The 21,418-nt window shown below is 36.8% G+C and overlaps 1 protein-coding gene across 5 annotated transcripts in view; it reads right to left on the bottom strand.

Moving 5' to 3' along the window:
- The window catches only part of LOC129245250 (7SK snRNA methylphosphate capping enzyme bin3), a 175,390-nt gene that overhangs the window by 50,009 nt on the left and 103,963 nt on the right, over positions 1 to 21,418 (bottom strand). For 3 of the 5 annotated variants that reach the window (XM_054883302.1, XM_054883299.1, XM_054883300.1), the window contains one exon: positions 15,016 to 15,050. The gene's annotated coding sequence lies outside the window, so the exon portion shown is untranslated. Of the gene's footprint in view, positions 1 to 5,125; positions 5,186 to 14,371; positions 14,584 to 15,015; positions 15,051 to 21,418 lie in introns of those variants that run through there. The other 2 variants (XM_054883301.1, XM_054883303.1) reach the window with 2 other exon arrangements.

Below are 21,418 nucleotides of genomic sequence, written 5' to 3'. Positions count from 1 at the left end.
CCAATTGGGACCGTAAATACGATTTTTAGACATATATCAACCCCAGCGCATCCTATCGAGTCAATTTTGGAGCATCATGTTTCCTTATGTGTAGCTAATATATGTATAAAATTTCTGGCAAATTGGACTATAAATACCTTTTATAGAGATATCTCGACCCCGGCGTCACATATCGCAGATTTCTGTGTTTTTCTTTTAATCGCCTTGAGCTACTTTTGCAGTTTACCGACTACAGACATACGCGGCAAAAGGAGTAAATTTTTATACATAAGATTATGCTTAAAACTGCGTACCTACTTCTTCACATTTTATTTCATAAAACTAAATTGGTAAAATTTTTTCCAACTTTTTGTTTTTCTTACACTAAAATTGCTTCACATGCGATTTGCCTGCCATCGCTTTGAAAATTGCCTCACAATTTCGATAGTTACTATGTAACTCTTATGTTTTTGTCATTCTCTTGACTATGATTGAGCATTAGAGTGTGGATTTTGTAACGCTTATTGCTTTTATGTCCACCTGTATTGAAGATCATAGGAAACACAAGTTCGGAAGCCTTTTATATGGAAGAAAATGCTGAACAAGTCGGCGAAAAAAAAAATTGTGAAAAATCAGCCAGAATTTTGAGCCACTTGAAGCTTGAACTTTGTTATACTAATATTGAATTGGCTACAAAATTACATACACAGAATTTTTCTGGAGATTCTGAATAAAAAGTAAGCAAGTGTTCTTTTTTTGTTTTGAAACTTCTCCAATTTTTTTTTAATTTTGCGGAAAGTTTGGAGTTTTAGGTGATTTTTGTTGTAGAATGCACTGTATTTTTATAAAAACATAAAAAAAAAATTTTTTTAATTGAAACAAATTACTGAATTAAACAATTAAAAACAATAAAAAAAATTACAAAAAGATTAAAAAATGATAAAGACATAACAAAATTGTAAAAACATTATAAAAACAATTATTCGAACTTTTTAACAGGTGTATAACTTATGATAAAGATCAAATTTGCTTATAACCAACTTTCGGAGTGAAAGGGTTAATGATTATTATTATTTTTTTTTTTTTTTTCAATTTAATCAAGTGCATTTTCCAACCTTCTGTACATTAATATTTTATATATTTAATTTATTATCTGCTTTTTTATTTCCATTCTATGGATTTTATTTGTATGTGCAGTTTTTTTTTTTTTGTCAACAAATCCACAGCATTCTTATTATTCAAATTACAATAGTTTCATTGCTTTTTTTAATAATATTTGCCCCGCATACATAGCACCATACAACTTTTCCGCCTCTGTTTTTCACTAAACTTTTTTTCAGTCGCGTTTTAATTAGAAATCATGCGTTAAATGAGCAATTCAAAGAACACAAATATTTACGCAACACAAAGCAGCCACGGATTTTTTAGCAAAAAAATTTAAATATAAAGAACAAACAAATTCTGCTGTGATTAATTTCATCGCTTACTGATCTCTTTCCCCTCCACTACCAGCACCAATCATAATTCAATCGCGCTGCTCATTTATAATACTCTGTTTATTTGCTCAAATGGCTCAGCAATAAATTGGGTAGGCACGATTTTTCCAAATGCATTTTAATGCCTGTGCTTTGTTTTGTTATTGTTATTGCCGATAAATGAAACTTGCACCATTTGTGGCTGTCAGCTGGTGTGCTTTCCCACCTAGCACTAAATTTATTACATTTGCAGTTAACTAACCTCCGCGCTCTCTACAAATCTCACCTTCACCCACTGCCCTAGCCACCCTCATCGCTGACTATCAATTGCAGCTCAATTTATTCGCTGTGAATTCACTTTGATTGCTTCGTTTGTTTGAGCATTGCATTTGACATTGTTGCTGCATAGCCCATGCATTCACTCAACTACTTGAACAGCCTGCGGACACTTGAAGCTGGCAGGCGCCTATGGGGCCTCTTTTTTACATCAGCAACAATGTTTGCACGCAGCTTCACTCTCTACGCCACTCACAATCTAAATCGTCTATCAACTCATACATCCATCCATCCATCGCTCAACTCCGTTCAATGTTCGTATGTCCACTTGTTCGCCTGTCGGTCTGCATGTTCGTCTCGTCTCGTCCGTGCTCATGTCCATCTCACGTTTTATGATGCATTTTGTATGCCATTTAGTTTTTATGTGTTTTTCCAACTTTTTATTGTTGTCTGTTATATGCTCGCTGGCTGACTGGCTGACTGACTGACTGACTGACCTCTCCCCATCTCTCTTTCGTACTCTCTTATCTCCTTTTCCCCGCTTACGCTTCATCAGTGCACTTCCTTTTCAGCTATAATTTATTATTGTTTACTCTCGTACGTGCGTAGCACATTGGCATTTATGGTTTCATAGAACCAATGTGTTAGCACCCATATTTTTATGAAAATATTTATAGTCGTCGTGTGTCGGTAAATATTGTGCTCTGTCTCTGTGTTGAAGGTCATTTGCGCCTAAATTGAATATGAACTCAATTTTTTATGCGTTTTTATTACAAATTTATTTGTTGCTTAAAATTGTTCTTGGGAAATATGTATTTGTATGTATGTAAGTCAAGTTATGACCCGGTTGAAGCTCTGTCGAAACGCTACAATGGAGATATTGCATTACACAGAAATTGACTTTTGATACGCCGTAAACCGAAATTGGAAAATATTTGCTTTGAAATAAGAAACAAATCATTAGCAAAACGTCGATTCAGTATAAATAATAAAATTTCCAACTGGTGTTCGCCATTGTTCATTGTAGCTGCATATCATTTACATATGTATATACGAGTACATACATATAGAAAAGTGCCCTAACCACTATTAATTCGAACCCCTGCGATTTCTTTTCATATAAAGCCCGTTGCAGAGTTATAAGCACACTACTATTTTTTTATTAAAGTATAGTTCAAAGTACAACAAAAACCATTTTACGTGAAGTTTCAATCTTTGAACACAATTTTTCAAAAATTCATCAAAATTCTCATCAAATTATTGACCAGAATTTGAGAATTTGTCTGGATAAGCAGTTTTATAGTGCAATAAATTATAGTATAACACAGCGCAGCGTTTAAATGAGTACAAAATACCGTTGATTTTTGACATGTTTCTTTCGCCATTGACATTTGTTTTTTAACATTTTTTTTTTTTTTATATATATTTTTTTCTTCCACACAAAGTAAATGCTCGAATCTGGAAAATTCTCACAGGACTAGCTATCTCTATCTCTGTCTCTATTCTAATTCATCTCTTTCTCTCTGTCACTTCTCTTCTTTCCTCCTTGACTGTCAACCTTTTTACCTTCCAGAGCTTCAAGTATAATTGCAATGGGCTTTTTAGTCTGAGTGTTTTAGGAATTAAGATTCTCTCGGTGCTTCTTGGCTCGCCTTTTTCAAATTTAAATTTTAAACGCTCGAATTTTTTATATGAAAGAAAAAGCCCAGCACCGTCACTAACAAAAATTTTGATTAGGCACATTTGTGCCAGTAATTTTTCCATTCTAAGGGCACTTCGGATATAATTTTTATGGCATTACATTTAGCTCTTCCTTTATCTGTCAAATCAATACAAATTTCTATGTCGTTTTATGCGTCGTTTTCGTTTTGAAAATAGGAAAAAGTCAGATAGTGCCCAATTTAGGTGAATGTAGTGGCTGAGGAATGATTGCAAGGTTGTTTTAGGCGAATATCACAGAAAATCACAAACAAGCATCTTTGTATGAGCTGGAATAATATAATGATGACTAACAAATGCACAAGAGCACAATTCAGAGCGTTTTTCATACTGCTCGACGTACATAAATAGTCTATAAATTCATACTACTATTCCCCATTGGCAGCACAATCTTCAGACAAGAACTCACGAAGCACCACGCCAAGCAAAATCGAAGAAAATAGTGAGCAAAACCTTCACAATTTTCCGAGCTTGTCACGCTTTTTTCGGTTTTGGCTCTCCTGGTCACTTCCATTGGGCTGATTGCGCTTTGACTTCGATGTCATAAACTTATACCCGTGTCAGGTCCTCAGGATCCTTTTGATCGTCGCTGACTTTCTTTCAATCGCTCTTGAGCGATTCGCTCACGTCACGGTTTTCTTGGTAAAAATTTCGCAAAAAATCGCCAAGCACACCAATCATCATATGAAACTTTCATATGAAAAACGAGGCTTTGAGTTAAACAGTGCTAAATTCAGGTAAACTTCTTTCGTCAAAAGTTCACAGGCAGGTATTTTTAATAGCAATGGGTCAATGTTCACTGGCGGACACATTCTTTTGGCGGCATCTGTCAAGTCTGCTTATATTTCAGTCACTGAAACCAATTCAGCATGACGAGCAGCGTGAGAAAATTATGAAATTGAGTGTTCATTACTAAAAGCATTGCATGCGCTGTCCTCATTCTGGGCTGCAAAGACAACCACTAAAAACCTGATCACAAAATTTGAAACGGTTCGGTCAGCCAACATTCATACGGCAAAGTTCTTCATTCTGCACAAGAACTCGACCTTTCGCAGAGACCTTTCGACATAGAGAACTTTGCGTCTCGACTTTGCTCTTCACCTGCACAAGATCGTACTGACCCAGAAGTTCAAAGCTGATGAGCAAACAAAAAAACTTCGTTTGATCGCAGACTAGTCTTCGGAGCGTTGACAAGAGAAACTCAGTTTCTGCCCGAGTAATCATCTTTAGCGGTGAGGCCTATTTAGCATTTAAATGTAGGCATCTACTGACACCATCTCTCCTATATCACACACTGCCATTTGCTACACGCCTGCCTACTTAACGCATATTTAAGCAAAAAAATCAGAATAAATTCTAGCATTAAAATGCGAATAAGTTGCGAAACATGACACATAAAAAAGGTACTAAAATACAGAGGCGAAAAAAATCGCAGACCGCCTCTTCACTGGCGCAATTTTCGCACAAGTGTACCATTTCTCATACTTCTTCGGCAAATTATATAATCGGATTTTTTTAATATATTTTATGATGGTATGAGTGAGTATCGGCGTAATTCATATGCTTCCCCCACTCTGCGTACACTTTCGATTTGTTATTTTATACTTTGTTTGACTTCATTTCAACCCACTTGTGCTGCGAACTTTACTAATTTTCTTGTTACTGTATTTGTTTACCTGCTGGGCATTAGCGAAGGTCAAATTACAAATTAAATCCAAAATTAAACAACCAACAGCCTGGAAAAGAGACAGAAGAAAGTGATATAAACAAAATAGGTAGAAAAAGTAAAATAAAAAAATATATAGGATAACCAAGGAAAAAGTTCTTTTGAATGGGGAGGATATACAGCGCAGCACAACAAAGCAAGAAAAGTATAGAAAAAGTACAGTAAAGTATAGCGAAAATCTAAGAGAACTAAATATTCAGCAACAAACTGTTAGAAACTGAAAAAATACTTGTATGCATTTAAATAGACGGAGAAAATTTCCTTAATGGAAAGCGAAAAGTTGTTGGCTTTTATCGCCAACAAACATGCACGACGCTGTCAACGCTGCAAGGATATTTGTATGTGCATAAAAGTATGTTGTATACAGCGAGTGCCAGGTGTCTGGTGGCAAAAGGGCGATTTGAAAAAAAAAAAAACAAAAACAAAAAAATGTGCAAAAGGATGTGCTGCACACTAATGGTTATGACCGTAAACAGGCAGGTGTTTTTATGTAGGCAAAATGCAAAAAGTCGGTGGAAAAACAGCACATGGCACGGGTATGAATGGTAGTGCCAAGGCAGGCTTTTAGAAAAGCTATAAGAATAGAAAAATAAAAATGCAAATACAAATACAAATACAAATAGGAGAAGTAAACGGAAGCCTAAAAACAAAGACTGTGGAAAAACTTGGCTGCTATTTTCCGGTAGTTTTATATTACTTTTTTTTCGTGTTTTCATTTTTCATTTTTAGAAAAGCTTTTGTTTTCATGTCAGCCAACAAATTAAGCCAGCGCGCTATCGAAACCATTTTTCAAGCCAATGCTTTTGTAATTTTTTTTGTTTCCACATGAAACGGGTATAGATGGGCATGAATATGTGTGTGTGTGTGCGAGAGTGTGTTGCGTGCGACGGTTTTCCTATTTACTTATATGGCTTTTACTTTTGCGATTCGTTTTTGGCATGCCAAGCAACGATTCTTAATGAAATTGGCGTGTTGTTGTTGCTGTATTACTATGCATGTTTTTTTGTTGTTGCTATTGTTGGTACTTTCAATTGAGTCAGTGTGTTTTCATGTTGGCGCAATTACAAGAAAATGCGAATTGTGCCAGGGTCCTTTTGTTCGAATGCGCACATACATACAAATGCATGCATATACCTTGCAGTGAAGCATACAAATAGGCAGAAAAAATACTAGTTTACAACTAGAACTGCATGACTCAAATTGAACTAGTCCGAAAAAGACCACATTTGTACTGGTTACAAAACGACTTATTCATAAATTTTCTATTTGACTTCAACATTTTAATTCACTTTTATTTGAGTACCTTGTAAGACAATAAAACGCGTACATATTAAATTATTTTATACGCTAAATAGGCAATTGAATATATCATCGCTAACACATTTAAGGGGTAACACCACTGTACACGCGTAAAATAAACACGATTTTTAAAGAATTTTTTTGTATAGAAGGAAAGGGGAAACAATCACTCTGATTTGGGAAGTTATTACTTATATACTAAAATACAAAACTACAAAGTTTGATCGAAAAATTTTACAAAATGGCGGCATTGAAGACATTTTTGTAATGTGGTTTCTCTTGAAGGAGCTCCGCGGCACGCAGCACAGAGGGTGCAAATTTTAATCTGGAACAAAGAAACATTTTTTTTCTTAATCTAGATAAGAATAGCTAGAGAAACACGTAGGGGATTTAAAAAATATTTATTTTTGTGGAATTAGCAAGCATTTGAAGGAAAAAACTCTATTTTTGACTAAAAAACGGCACTTAAATAATTATAACAATCGTTTAAACTAATCTATCGAAAATCCCCTACGCTCTTCTCTTAAGAAGGTTATTATACAGACGTAGTGAAAAACCCGATTAAAAATATTTAAAATTGTTTGAGTTATGCTGCGTGCCAATTTCAGAAAACGTGTTTTGAGAAAAACGCGTTTAAAGTTTGGAAATTTGGAGAAGTCGTTAGGTAGCAGTCACTAACACTTGATTAAAAGCTTAAAAAATTTATGAAATAGACTTCGGTAACGTATAAAACTTTTTGTTCTGTATTTTAAAAGGTTCAAAGAATTTTTTAAGCTTATAAAAAAAATCAATTTTTTGAAATTTCTACAGTGGTGTTACCCCTTAATATTATTGGGAAAAATAAAAAAAGTACAATACTATTTAATGTATCTGAAATCTTTTACTTCTGATAAAATCTTAATTTTTTATTTTATTTTAATTTTAATCAAAAAACACAGAAGTTCTTACTGACTATGGATTTAGTGCTAATATCAACCATTTTGTAATAAATTAACAAATAAATGGAGCTAAAACTAAAATAAAACTGATCAAAACAATAATAATTATATTAGCGAATTAACTCTCCATTGGACAATTTCTTTTAAAACCTTCGGTTCGGCACCCGGGTCTGGCCTTTTTTCGACCTGTTCGAGGTTATATCCATAATTTGAAATAAATTTGAATTTTCGAAAGCTACCTGGAAGCTCATGTCATTAGCTATACTAGAAATATGTTAAACTGACTTCCAAAATCGGAAAAGCCCGTCTGGCCAGACCCGGGTGCCAAACGGAGGGTTAATGAATTATTCAACAAAGAAGATAATTGATTTTTAGTAATTCGAGATCGCATTATATTTGGGAAGAGTCTAAGCAATAGCTGCATTGGACTCAAAATTCGTTTTGAATATCTTAAATTCAATGTAACGCAAAATGCTTTTAATTAATCCTTGAAATTTTAAAAAACTTTTTTAAATGTATGTACTTATTTTCCCTTTCTATCAATATTTAAAAAATTTACAATAAGATAAATCTAAGGCTGCCAAAGCCGAAGGGGTTGGTGCGTGACTACCAATCATAAGTGCACAGATTCAAAACTCCGGACATCAAGCACCAAGTGCCAGAAAGAGTTTTTTCTAATAACGAACCCCGAGTGTAAATATTTCTGCCATAAAAAAGCTCGTCCTAATAAAAAACCATTAGCCGTTCGGAGTAGGTTATCCTCCTTCCATTTATCGAAAATGAAGATTCTTCCATTTGTGGAAAACATCAAAACGCTCTTATATGTATGAGGAGAAGCTCTACCAAACACTCAAGAAAGGGTGTAAGCGCCGATTATGTAAATAAAAATGTGCAATATTTTAAATTATATTTAAATCAAAGAAAAGGTTTACATTTCGCATTCATGAAATTATTTTATTTTTCAATTCCACTTTTTAATCTCCAATTAGTGATGATGTTCCGTATTTGGACTAGAATTTTTCTTCTCCATTTTGAACTAGTATGTGACTAGAACATTTTTGATCGAGATCTGACAATTGACTTCTCGTACGATACCGCCTCGTGTAAAATTCAGTTGCTTGCTTGGAGAAAAGAAAGTTGCATTACTAGTTGGCTCGGCAACTCATACTAGTTGTGAGGTAATTTACACCTACTGCATTTAACTACAGGGTACTTATAAGAAAAGGCAGTTGCACTACATGTAAATATTTATATCTAAACCCACTCACACATACATACATATGCAGTAAATAGCGAACTTCTGCGCACGAAGTCTATTAATGTCAAGTATACGCCCTCGTGTCGCTCATTTAAATACGAATTAGAGGGCAAGTGGTAAGCCATTTTTGTTTTACTTTACTTTACATTTGTTGTGTTTCATGAAAAGTCCATGTTGGCAAAACTATCAGCTTATGAGAAAGTTAAAAGCTAATGTTGTAGGATTTCGAAATAATACCTAAAGCACTGCTGCTGCCAAGGATACAAGGGGAGAAACATTTAGAAAACTTAAGGTAAAAATATGTACTTGAATGTGTGACAACAATGCAGAGCTTGTAAAAAAATATGCGAGTTTTTAAGCTTTCATGAATTTGTGCTGATATCGAAGAAAGATAAGAATGTGCGTACAACAAAACAGAGGCAACTCATCTTACAAAGCCAGTCGCCTAGCAATGCTTGCCGCAAAGGTGGAGGAAATTTTTCAAATATTTTTCTTACTAAACATCGAGTCACGCACATTTGTTAAAATAAAAACCCTCCAGGATTTTATAGACAATTTACTTTTGCGAGGGTCGTTTGGAAAGTCCTTTTAAATATAAAAAGTGGTTAATTGTTTAGGGTAAACATTTTTGTCCATATAGTCTCCTTTTAGGCTTATACAAATTGTTCGATGCAGCCCTAGTTTATTGATCTCTCCGAACAGGAGTTGTGGATCTCTGAAAAATAGCAATTCGTTTCTGCAATCACCTTCTCGTTTGAATAAAATCCTTTTCTCGCCAGCCTCTTATTTAAATTGGGGAACAAATAGTAGACCGAAGGAGGACTGGAGAATAGGGAGAATGTAAAACGAGTTGGAGTCCGATTTCCATTAATTTTGCGGCCGCAACTGCTGAGGCGTGAGCTGATGCTTTGTCATGATGGAAAAGGAAAATCACTCGATTTCTTCGATTCAAACGAATACCAAACCCAAAGAAATATACGATTTGACTGAAACTTGATGTTTGTTCTTCCAAGAGATGCTACCAACTAAACATAACCTCGATACGCACCAGTTGCGTCATCTCTCTGGATTTACGCAGAATTTTCAAACCACTCTCGTCGTTAATGTGTTCATAGTAACTATCAGATAACGGGAAATGGCTAGAATAAGCCATGAGACGTGGATTTGAAAAAACAAAAACAACGCACTATACATTTCTCTAAACAATCTTCAATATACGAGCTACTAACAAAATACAGGGCCAATATTTTTATTGTTCATCACTAAGGTTACATGAAATTTGCATTAAAAGCTTTCCCATAGCGCATCTTGAACGGCAGTGCACTGACTTTAATTTACATTGAAGATAAGAAAATACTTCTAGAATAGGGATTCGGATTAGAAATTCTATGTAAACGCGAGTTGGAAGAAAATCTAAAAGAAACGACCACACTACTCATTGGCCCTCGTTTCTGTCTCTTTATTATCTTATGATTCAGTACGATTTCGGAATATTGAGTGCTCAGGAAACGAACTCTAAGTGCACTATAAACAATGACTCTAATGTTTGCTTTTGAATGGCACGCATTCTTAGAGATATTAAATCCACTTTCTGGTTTTTTTGCTCACACAATTTATTCCACTTCTGATGATCTAAGTGAAAAACCAAAGCGCATGAAATTTATTGCTGCTAAAATCCAGCAACATTTTCGCTCTTGGCAGCACTTTTATACATAGCAAACACTAATTACTATTTTTATCAGCTTTTAATATAATACGAACATCAATCAAGGGTAAAAACTTTAAAGCCCCTGAATCACCGCAGTTCGATTGCAGATCACTTCACAACTTGGCCATCAATAATACTCTGCACTATTTGCATTAAAATGTTGAGCCTCAAAGAGGCGTCATAACAAAAAAACAAACCTGTGTTACTTATAGCAACTCAATTTACCATGAATTTTTAAAAATTATGCTTATATTTTCATGAGGTGCAGTGCATTTTCCATTTTTGTTGCTGTTTTTGCCACAGCAGCGGTGTGCATTTGGTGTCATTTAAATTTTTACGATTGAGTTTTTGTTTTGTAGAAATAAATTTATATACACACATACATATGCGTATAAAAAATATTTTTTCTTCAACAGCCAACACGTAAAAGCAAATAAACTGATGTCTGTTGATGGCGGCTGTTGACACATCGTTTTTTGCTTTGTTCTTGGTTTTTTTTAAATTTTTTTTTTTGCAAACAAATAAAATGCACGCAGCAACAACTAAAACAGCAGAACATGTGTATTTGCCAAGAGCAAGCGCGACCGCATGGAAACGCGAAAAGCACCAGCAGTCCGCTTGCGTCGATGTTGGCAACATCCAACTAAGAAGCAAAGCCTCGTTACTCGATTTTTTCACATTTTCGTTGCTATTGGCACAATTGAGCAATATTTACCTTTGTACTTTGTTACCAGCAAATAAATGGACATTTTTTAACGATTTACTCCTTTTAATTTTTTCTGCGTCCCATCAGAATTCGCATGGAAATGTGTACATTTTTTCTCAAACTTTTTTGGTTTGGTTACTCAGCACTTGAAAAAGCTTCTCTTTTAAATTCGCTTTATTTGCTCTTGGAAACGGTGCACAGTGCTGCGCTGAATAACAGGAAAAGGAATAAGTGCAATGCCTGTAGCGCCAGAGGAGATCTAGGAGAAGTGGTGGATGGGTGGAGAATATTATTGTACGTACAGAGGGTATTTGCGGGCGAGATATAACTTCTCATATGTAGGTATGAGCGAACTAAGCTGTTATCAGCCACCACATGGTTTGAATATTTTGTAATTTCATGCTGAGAAGACCTTTGCCTAACAATGTTAGGACTTCTTTAAGGCAAGATTTCTTAAATTAATGTCGATTTTTATTCCCGCCCTCTGTCAAATTCTTCTCAGCCACTAAACAAGAGAAAAAGAGACCGAGAAGTCTTGACTTATGTAACAGGGTACTTCATATAACTTAACATTTAATTACTTATGCAAAGAAAAGGTGGTTCAGATAACTTAGAGTTAAATTAGTATCTACAAATTCTGTACTCAGTCTTTGGTTCTCGAAAATACTTTTTTTGTGATATGAGCTTCAATGGCATATGAGTTCTCACTGCTTAGGAAATTATACCAGATCAAACATAACGGTTAACATACTACCTTATTTGCGATGATGCAAGGCTTTTGACAGTTTGTAAACATAGAAAATTACGAGTCAGAAGAATTATGACCCCAGCAGGAATGGTTAGGTTAGACGGCCCACTCTTATTGAGGCCCTGCAGAAGTCACAAAAGCCTAATATGCTGAACGCGAAACAAGAATTCTCTAATAGCAATAATTGACTTCATAAAAATCAACAAACAGCGAAGTAAAATACAGGCATTACCCGATTTAGTAAAAAAAGTTGTTGCAAAATAAACGTAAGAGATTAAGACTAAATGCATCAAATTCAAACTCTAACGCTGGCATAGGTCATCAAAATTATTAAAATGTGTTTTCTAATAGCGGCAAACACTGACAAATCTTTGATTATTTTTGCCATTCTCAAAAGAGCCATTCACCTTAAGAATCATAAATCTGTAGCACAAATTAAAGAAACCGTTTGTCCTCTTAGTCCAAATAAAGGCTTCTAATGCCTTACACCGATATACTTGGCCTACTATAACCTTGATCGTTTACACCCTATTTGGGTGTTTGGTCGAGTTTCTCTTCTTATTTGTGGCGTGCGTCTTGATTTTGTTCCAAAAATGGAGGTACCTACAGTTTTAAGCCAACTCTACACGGCAAATGGCTTTTTTATGAGAAGCTTTTTCATGGCAGAAATACACACAGAGAGTTGCCGTTGTCTGTCGAGGGGCGACCGCTATTAGAAAAGAAACTCGTTCTATCATTTGGTGTTTTGTACCCGCAGTTTCAAATCTGCGCACTTCTGAATGGCAGACACACACAAAGCCATGCGGCTAGAACGTTCAACGCGTGGATTTAAATCTGGGCTGCCTGAAGGCCACTCTTCAGCAAAAATAAAAATAAAAGCTAAATTAATATGCCGCAACCATTGGGTTGCTTTAGGTTTACTTGCCAGTGCGCTAAGCTTTGTTGAAAGATCCAGTTAGATTAGATTATTTTAGATTTGTGGGGGGTTGGACAAGTCCAAGCACTCAGTCAGGAGACCATTTCACTACACCCGAATAAATTTCAGTAGAAAGCATAGAGATAGGAAAGATAAAGAGTGGGTAGTAAGACGGATAAATTAGTCTAGGTCACTCGTACACAAATCTCTTGGATTCATTGATGAATCTTAAGAGATCCGTAAGTGGAAGAGTTTGAACTTTATCCATACTCTGCTCTGCAGTGTCGTCATTCTCAAGACAGGATAGGCATATCGAACTGGCTACGACCCCTATGGCAGCCATATGCTGACCGCAGACGTTGTGCCCTGTGATTACACCCCCCACTACTCTCAGGTCCTTTCTGCTGAGTTTTAAGAGAAACGTCGCTATTTCCCTGCTTGGTTCTTTCACAGAGCACTTGGCTACTCTGCACGAGTTCAACCCAGACCAACGTCCTCTATGGGTAGACCTCAAGAAGTCGTCAATCCATAGTTGAATCGATGTGGAAAGGGTTCAGAGCTTAGTGGCATACTTGCAGACTTCCAAGTCTAGCCAATTTTTCCGCTAACTCATTCCCTGTAGTACCACAATGTCCAGGCACCCAAATAAGACTAACTATGTTGTGTTTTGCAACACTGTTCACTTTTGTCTTACATTCACCGACTAACTTCGAAGAGCAGCGTGGGTTAGCAAGGGCTTTCAGTGACTGTCACTACAAGTTCCCAGACCTAGTACTTTCCATTAAAGAGGGTTTCTGTTAAACTCTTAACCACACCTTTCAAAACAACTTCTAAGTACACTTTCGGCCCTTGGTTTTTATGCCCTTTTCGTAAAAATGCAAAGAAGTGCCGTGTTCCTGAGAGACTTCCAACCAAACCATGACGTATGCTTGATGAGGTGAGAGAGGTCTTTCTGATTCCTTCGGATAGTATTTATGAAACTACTCTCAATCAAGCGTAAACATGTTCATCACTTTTTATTTGACCTAATATAATATGCAATGTATGTACATATATTTAAAATATTTCGCAGTATATACATTTTTGCTCAAATGCAAAGCAATTTTTCGTTAATGTGTTAACTAACTCCCTTCTGCTCATCCATTTTTTTCCAAGCAAACGCTATTACAGCCATATTATAATTATTCTCAATTTACTCTGCTTTTTCTAATTTGCAAATCACGTTTCCACTTTTTGCTATATTTTTTTGCCAGCAAAAAATAATGACAGCATCACGTTTTCAATCTGCCTACCTAGACCTCGATCGTGTGACTGCTGCAAGCCCAGTTTGCTGCTTGTGCAGCTCATTCAGCATTCACCTGAGCATCCGCTCAAATGAACTTGCAATTGGCTGGCACCGTTATTTCGCGCGGAACTGATCACTTTCGTGTATTTCTCTTTTATCTCTACAAACTAACCACAATGGGATGGGTGCTCCATTCCATTGAGTTTATCTATATATTTTTTTCAGATGACATAGAAATTCGCCAAATGCCAGCGGCACTCAGTGCTGCAGGTAGTATTAGGCGAAATTTAATTGCATTTGCTGATAGATACATATTTCCGCTGGGCTAAAGGGCTTACCTTTTACTAGCTGTGTTGTTGTTGTGCATCCATTTAGAATTTCGACGATATTTTTTCTTTTTATTTCGTTTTTTCTATGCTCTTTGCATCGAAAGCTTGTCAAAAGTCAACCCTTTTTAGGTTTTGCAAAACAATTTCTTTTATATTGCCCATTCACACATGGAATTTTTTCAGCGCCATAAACGAGTTCACGTACACAAGCTTTGAAATACGGTGTGCAAAAATTTTTAAGGAAATTCAATTACTGCATTCTTTTTTATGTTGTTTTTTTTTTTTTTGCCTTGCATAAATTTGTACCAGCCATTTATTTTAAATGCAATAAAACGAATTCCACTTCATTGACTAGCTAATTGTAGTCTATTCACAGTCGTGCGCGAAAATTGCTCTGAACTGGAAGCTCTATTTGTTGGGTGTAAGTTCAGTGGAAAGCCAGTAATTTGCATTGCTGTCGATGTGCTGGTAAATTTGCTCAATTGACCTTTAGCAACACGGTTTGTGTAGATTTCAAATAGTATGGCAGCCAAGATGTGGAATTTTTTGCAAATTCCATAAAATGTTACGACTACTATAATAAAATTTTAAAGAAAAGTAGAGTCTAAAAATATTCGAGATAATTAAAACATCGCAGTGGTGGTAGTACTTACATCGTTTAGTAGGCTTTGATGGCTTTCAAAAGTATCTGAAAAGAGAAAAAAAAATACATAAATTTTTTTTCTAAATGCAAGCACGATTTCGACCCTTATTTAGGAAATATTTATAACAACTACAAGAATAATTAAAGAAGGCAAACAAAAAACTACGTACACAGCACTAGACCTTCCGTTAGGGCACTCATGCAAACTCACGTAAGCGATAACCTACATAGTAAACTTAATTATGGACGAAAGCACGACAGTACGAAAGCTTGAGCTAAAAACAAAAATTATTTGCACACAGTCTAAGTATATTTTTGTATGCACATAAGTCACAAAAGGTGGCTCAGAATAACTTTTCTAATAAAAACCGCTGCCAGCCAGTGTTGCTGTGTCGCAGGACAAATAAACGAAAATAAACTATTATTTTAGCGCTTCCGGTGGGGTAAAGCCAGCGCCAGCCATGCCCACTTTAAAAATGTAAGAGAGAACGAAACGAAATTAGGGGGTGCCGATAAAAGTTCACTTAGATGGCAAAATTTTCTTAACTTTTTCGAAGACGATTTTAATTTAAGTTGTAGGACACCGATCAAAAGTTTTGAGCTAACAATACATGCGCAGAATTATTGGAAATTAGTACTATTTAGACAAACATCAGTCTTCAGGCACGCAAAATCCGTCTGGCAAGTAAATATAAGCGGTCTAGATAAATAAAATACGGCTGAAAAGAAGCTGTTGAAGCTGAACACCTCCAAACAAAACATTTGCGGCTTTTACTTTGCTCGAATCATATCGCTTCAGAAGTCTTTTGTGAATACTCCAAATATTAATCAAAGTTGGTGATTCGTTAATTTTAACTTCTGTCGGCGGTTTGCAATCAAGCCCAGATCTGACTGACTTGACCACCTTAGATTGAATTACTTTGGATTTAGAATATATCCAAGTGACAAGTTCGAATTCTCGAGAAGCCAAACCCTTACGAAATAATCGGAAGGGAAAGATGAGAGCGGAAGGTGGGCTAAATTTAACACTTCCTTTCAAACTTACTTGGAATTTCACATTTGATAAGTCTGAGAAATCTGACTAGGTATAGAACAGATACCTTGCCACCTTCCAACGTATCTGATCTAAACTTCGCCAGCTTAGTTTGGTAAAAGCCTGGGTGTCTACTCGGTAATGCGATGCGAAAAAACTGTATTACAAAATCAATTTGTTGTCTGCATTCCAGCAAAACGTGCACTGTGTAGTTAAGTTTCTCTTGAACTATATTTATATAAAAGATTTACAGGCTGCGTAGGGTATTTGAGAAAAACTTGAGAGCAAAAGTAATTAGCTTTTATTTTGAACAAAATTTAATGAAACTTCAAGAAATTTTTAACCAACATTAACTTATTCTATATTAGCGGACGGCCGCCGTAGTCGAATGGGTTGATGCGTGACTACCATTCGGAATCCAGAGAGAACGGAGGTTCTAATTTCGGTGAAACACCAAATTAAGAAAAACGAAAATTAGAAAAATAGTGGTCGCTTCTGCCATGAAATAGGTCCTCATAAAAAATATTTGCCGTGCGAAGTGGCTTAAAACTGTAGGTCCCTCCGTTTGTGGAACAACATGATGCCACAAATAGGAGGAGGAGCTCGGCAAAACAACCAAAAAGGGTGTACGCGCCAATTAACTGCAATAACTTTATCGATCCAGGTCCGAAAACGATTACGTACCCTAATCAAATGCCCCTTATTCATATTGATCATAACGATATTAATTGCTGCCTTCGGAGAAGGAATAGGGTAATGAGAATGCTTTATTGGTTTCACGCTCAACTATGCCCCGTGCGTAGTAATCGAGGGATTAAGGTCTGGGAGTTAGACGGCCATAAGTTCTCAGGCGCTTCAGAGTGTTTTGTTTAGATGGCGTTTTGATTGGATAACTTGCTGCACTCGTGTTTGCTCCGACGTAAACTATCGTCTGTGCTTAACCTAGGATTTAAGACCCCTTCGTCAACTTGACGAATAAGACCCTCGGAAATATTAGGCTCCCTCGCAAGTGTCTTCATTTTAAAGGGTCCTAGACCGTCATCGCTTGCATTTGTTGAATAAATGCGGACAGTGTCAGAACGCACCTCGTGCTTTTTCACGTTTTGCAGCAGACTCTGCATCTCCGCCTGATACTTCCTATTCCCGACGCACCTTATGAGCGAATAAACGGGCGCACTTAAGGAAACTAAAAATTTCTAAATCGGTATAATTTGCGCATATAGCGACGATAATTGCATGTCTCTTCATTTCTTGAGTTAAGTTGTAGTCCTTCATGTCTTATGTGGAAAAGAGCAAACAAAAAACAATGGTTTCGGGAAGTTATAGCCACATATATGTATGTGATCACACACCGTACGCACCCTGTATATTTAAGCGCGATATTGCTATATAAAACATTAAATTTCGTTTCGCTTCGCATTACAGACCTTCTATATATAGAGAATTGGCAGCATTGTTCTCTTTATTCAGACAACAGACAACTATTGCACTGTGAATTATACCTTTGATAGTAATTTTTTGTATCCATGGATTGCGATTCATGTCTCTGTGACAGCCCTAGTCCATGGCTTCTAAATTCCCGACCGGCCTCTTTAGGAAGCACTTAGCACTAGGGGAGTTACGTTCACAAGCCTATATCCTTAATCCAGCAGCCAGTTTGATCCCCATTTCTAGTATTGGAAAAATATTCTAAAAGTCACCTACCGACGATTAATCGGCAAGCAGCAGAAGAAACGCGGATTCGCCTACTGCTTCAAGCATAGCCTGGTAAAACAGCTCTATGCGAATGATGCTACCTATTATCTCACCAGCTAAGAGCGCACGATTAAAGACCGCGACCTCTCTCATCGGCCGAAGCACGCGAACTTCTGTTGGTCTGACCAGCTTAGTGAAAAATACAAACAAAAACATGTGTAAAAACTTGAAGCGCAGAGAAGTACATTCTTTGTACATATTACTTTCCACAGGCCAAATTGATATGTATGCCTTCAACTATTTTCCTCAGCAGCATAGAAGGTTTTACTGCATTTTATACCTTTCTAAGCACTAACGCCTGCAAATACTTGCTACACTAAAAACGAGCTGGCGACCTTCGAAGGTAAGACGAGTTTAGGTGTCGCTCGTTGCAGCGAGTTGATTGTGTTGCAGTTAATTTAAGTGTGTGTTTGTGTTTACATGTGTGTGTGTGCAGCCACAAACGGTAAAAATGTTAAAGGTGGCTATCTGCATAGTTGGTGTCGACATGCACATGTTGCGCCCTCATTTTGTGTGGCAGCAAGGTCACGACATAACTTTTACACTTTTCACAACACGCGAGACGACCAAGCGCATATGTAAATGTGCGCTATGTGCATATGTATGTAAAGATGTGGGTACTTATGCATGTGCAAGCGTAAAATTTTGTTATCAAGTGCGAAAAGAAAGAAAATTAACGCGAAGCCAGGCGTGATACAAAAAGTTGTATGTGTATGAGTTAAGACTGACTTCTTTGGTAAATAAGAAAAAAAACAACAAAAAAGCAAAAACACAAATACAAACAAAACTAAGATAAAAGCCAAATATATCAAAAATATACAGAATTTATTAGGCATTTCGCCAACTTTTAGCTTTATTTCCCTCAGCATAGCATTTTAATTTATGGATACCCCACAGCAGCAACTAATTTTTCACGCATGCATTGGCGCTTTCTGAATTCTAAGTAATATTTTTTTACATTATTTTGTCTTGCTTTTTTATCTTCAAATGACTATGAATGCGCAAGGACATAACAAAACCACTCACTAGTCAAATGACTCTTAAGACAGTTCTGCTGCTGGTGCGTAATTCTTTCAATGCCACCGACATGAGATACAAAACCACTCACAAATTTAATTGTATTGCAGAAAAATAGCAACGCCCAAAAATGCTTTGAAGCATAAATTTAGGCGACTTAAACGCCATCAGACGAGCAGCAGCCATATAAACCCCCACGCAAAACAAACTCTTCGCACACACACGCACCCATACATACAGGCGGATAGACACTATATCCGGCATACGAGAGCGACCAAGCCACCCACGCTATTCATAGCCGCATAACTTGAGCACAGCACAGGATACGTGTGCATGCATAGGACACCCGGCGACTGGCTGACTATCCGACCCAGTTGTTCTAACCAACTAACCAACCAGTCGAGCGAGCAGCACTTCCGTCGTCGCGTCGTCACCGCCTGTACTCATATTTCGTTCAATGCTTTGTTTAGTGTGTGCCAATACTCGCTTTGCTCTGCGCTGACCACATGTTGTGACATGTTGGTATTAGCTTACGTTGTGTTGAGGTTAAAAGGCTGCGCTGCATGTGGTTGTCTGATGCATTTGATATGGATAGCATACACACACACACACACATTGGGTTCACATAAATTCATGCACCTCCAAACATGCGCCAATGTATTTCCACATATTGATTTTGACTATAATGCTATTATAGTCTTAATTATGCGCTGGCACAGCGACAAACACCACAACAAAGCTTTAAACTAACACATCTGCAATAATTCATAACAAAAACAGACGCTGGTAATTTATAATTTTAATTAGCCATCATCAATTAGAAAACCGGCCCATTGTTGGAAAGTTGGACATTTTATAAATTCTTCTTCTAGCTGTTCTTGCTGCTGTTTTAACCAATATGCGGGGAACAGCAATTACGATATGTTAATAGATACATTTTAATGATCCTGTTTATTTGACAAAACTTATGCGGTAACCATTTTCTGTGGCATTATACAGAAGCACTTGAATCCACTAGCCAACATCTGGTATAAAAAGGGCATACCTTTTTGGCGACTGCCGTGGCCTTGTGTGTGACTACCATTCGGAAGTGCTTAGGTTCAAAACTACGAGCATGAAACATCAAATGACACGAAATGATTTTCTCTAAAGACGGCCGCAGCTCGGGAGGCGATGGCAAACTTCGATGTGCATTTCTGCCATGAAAAACTTCTCATTGTTTTAATGCCGTTCGTGGGCGATATAAAACTGTAGGTTCTCCATTTGTGGAACAACATTAAACAGCAGACCATAAATAGCAGGAGGAGCTCAGCCAAACACCCAAGAAGGGATGTGCAGGCCAATTATAACGGGTGATCAGATTGAAGGTACTTTTTCCAATGGGGTTTTGTTGACAGATAACACGTGACTACTGTCAAACTAAATATCTAATCTTTTTATAATGGAAAAACTTGTGCCTCAACAACGTTTATAAATCGTCCGATTGCACTACGAAAATTCACGCTCTGTGAAAAGTGTTTATCGCGCGCTCTGGCCAACTTATTGTGTTCCGAGATGTGGCCCATTTTTGGCTTAATGACTAGGTCAATAAGCAAAATTGCTACATTTGGGTTGAAGATACACCCGAACCCATTCCAGAAAAGCCATTACATCCACTGAAAACAACCGTTTAAGCGGCCTATCGGCTGTAGGAACCCTCGACTCAAATATATTCAAAGATGAGGCTGGCGCCAATGTAACAGTGAATGGCGAACGCTGATACCGGAAAATGAAGCCCATGATCGTAACAAAATTTGGCTCCCACAAGACATAAAATATTGTACAGCCATTAAATTGTAAACTCTTTTTTTTTGATTTTGTTCATGCCGATTTGCTACACGATTTTGGAAACAAATTAATTGAAGGGCTACAAACGACATCTATAAAAAAAACCCAGAAGTGACGCATATTGCATCTCAGCATCTTTTATATATTTTTCCCCACAATAAACTTATAAAAAGTGGCCCTCGCATGACCCTTTATATCCTTCGGTGGCCTCCGCTACTGCTAAATAATTTTATTGCAATTGAAAACTTTTTTCAAACAACCTCATTGTTTACTTCTAATTAAAATATCTGACCCCTATAATGCGGTGAATGTGGCAAAGTGCCCTTCAACGCTGCCCTGGCGTAATAAAACTAACAACATTAATTAATTTAGTTCAAGCGCTGTTATATATGTAAGTGTGTGTTTAATATTCCACTCTCTCTAAGCTAAGCAAGCGCCATAAAAACGGATTTCCCACGAAATATTGGCAAGCGAGTTTTTGTACGCGGGCTGCCTTTTGTATTTTGCGCCATCGTAATACTACGTGTGATGAGTTATAACTCGACATTTTTATCGAAAAGTTTGTTATTTTTAGCATAAACTTACACATAAAAAAATAAATAAATAATGGAGGGCCTAAATCGTTTTCATTTACGCGCCTGCTTTTTTCGGAAAATATGGTCGTCAAAATTGTATCACTGGAGAATCATAAAACAGTTAATTCTGAGTGGTGTACCAGAATTTTTCAGAGAATTAAGGAACTTTAACTACTGACGAATCATATTTCGCCAAGACAATATGA

Source organism: Anastrepha obliqua, chromosome 4 (genome assembly GCF_027943255.1).
Source record: "Anastrepha obliqua isolate idAnaObli1 chromosome 4, idAnaObli1_1.0, whole genome shotgun sequence".
Taxonomy (NCBI): domain Eukaryota; kingdom Metazoa; phylum Arthropoda; class Insecta; order Diptera; family Tephritidae; genus Anastrepha; species Anastrepha obliqua.
This window is presented reverse-complemented; position numbering and strand designations above follow the sequence as displayed.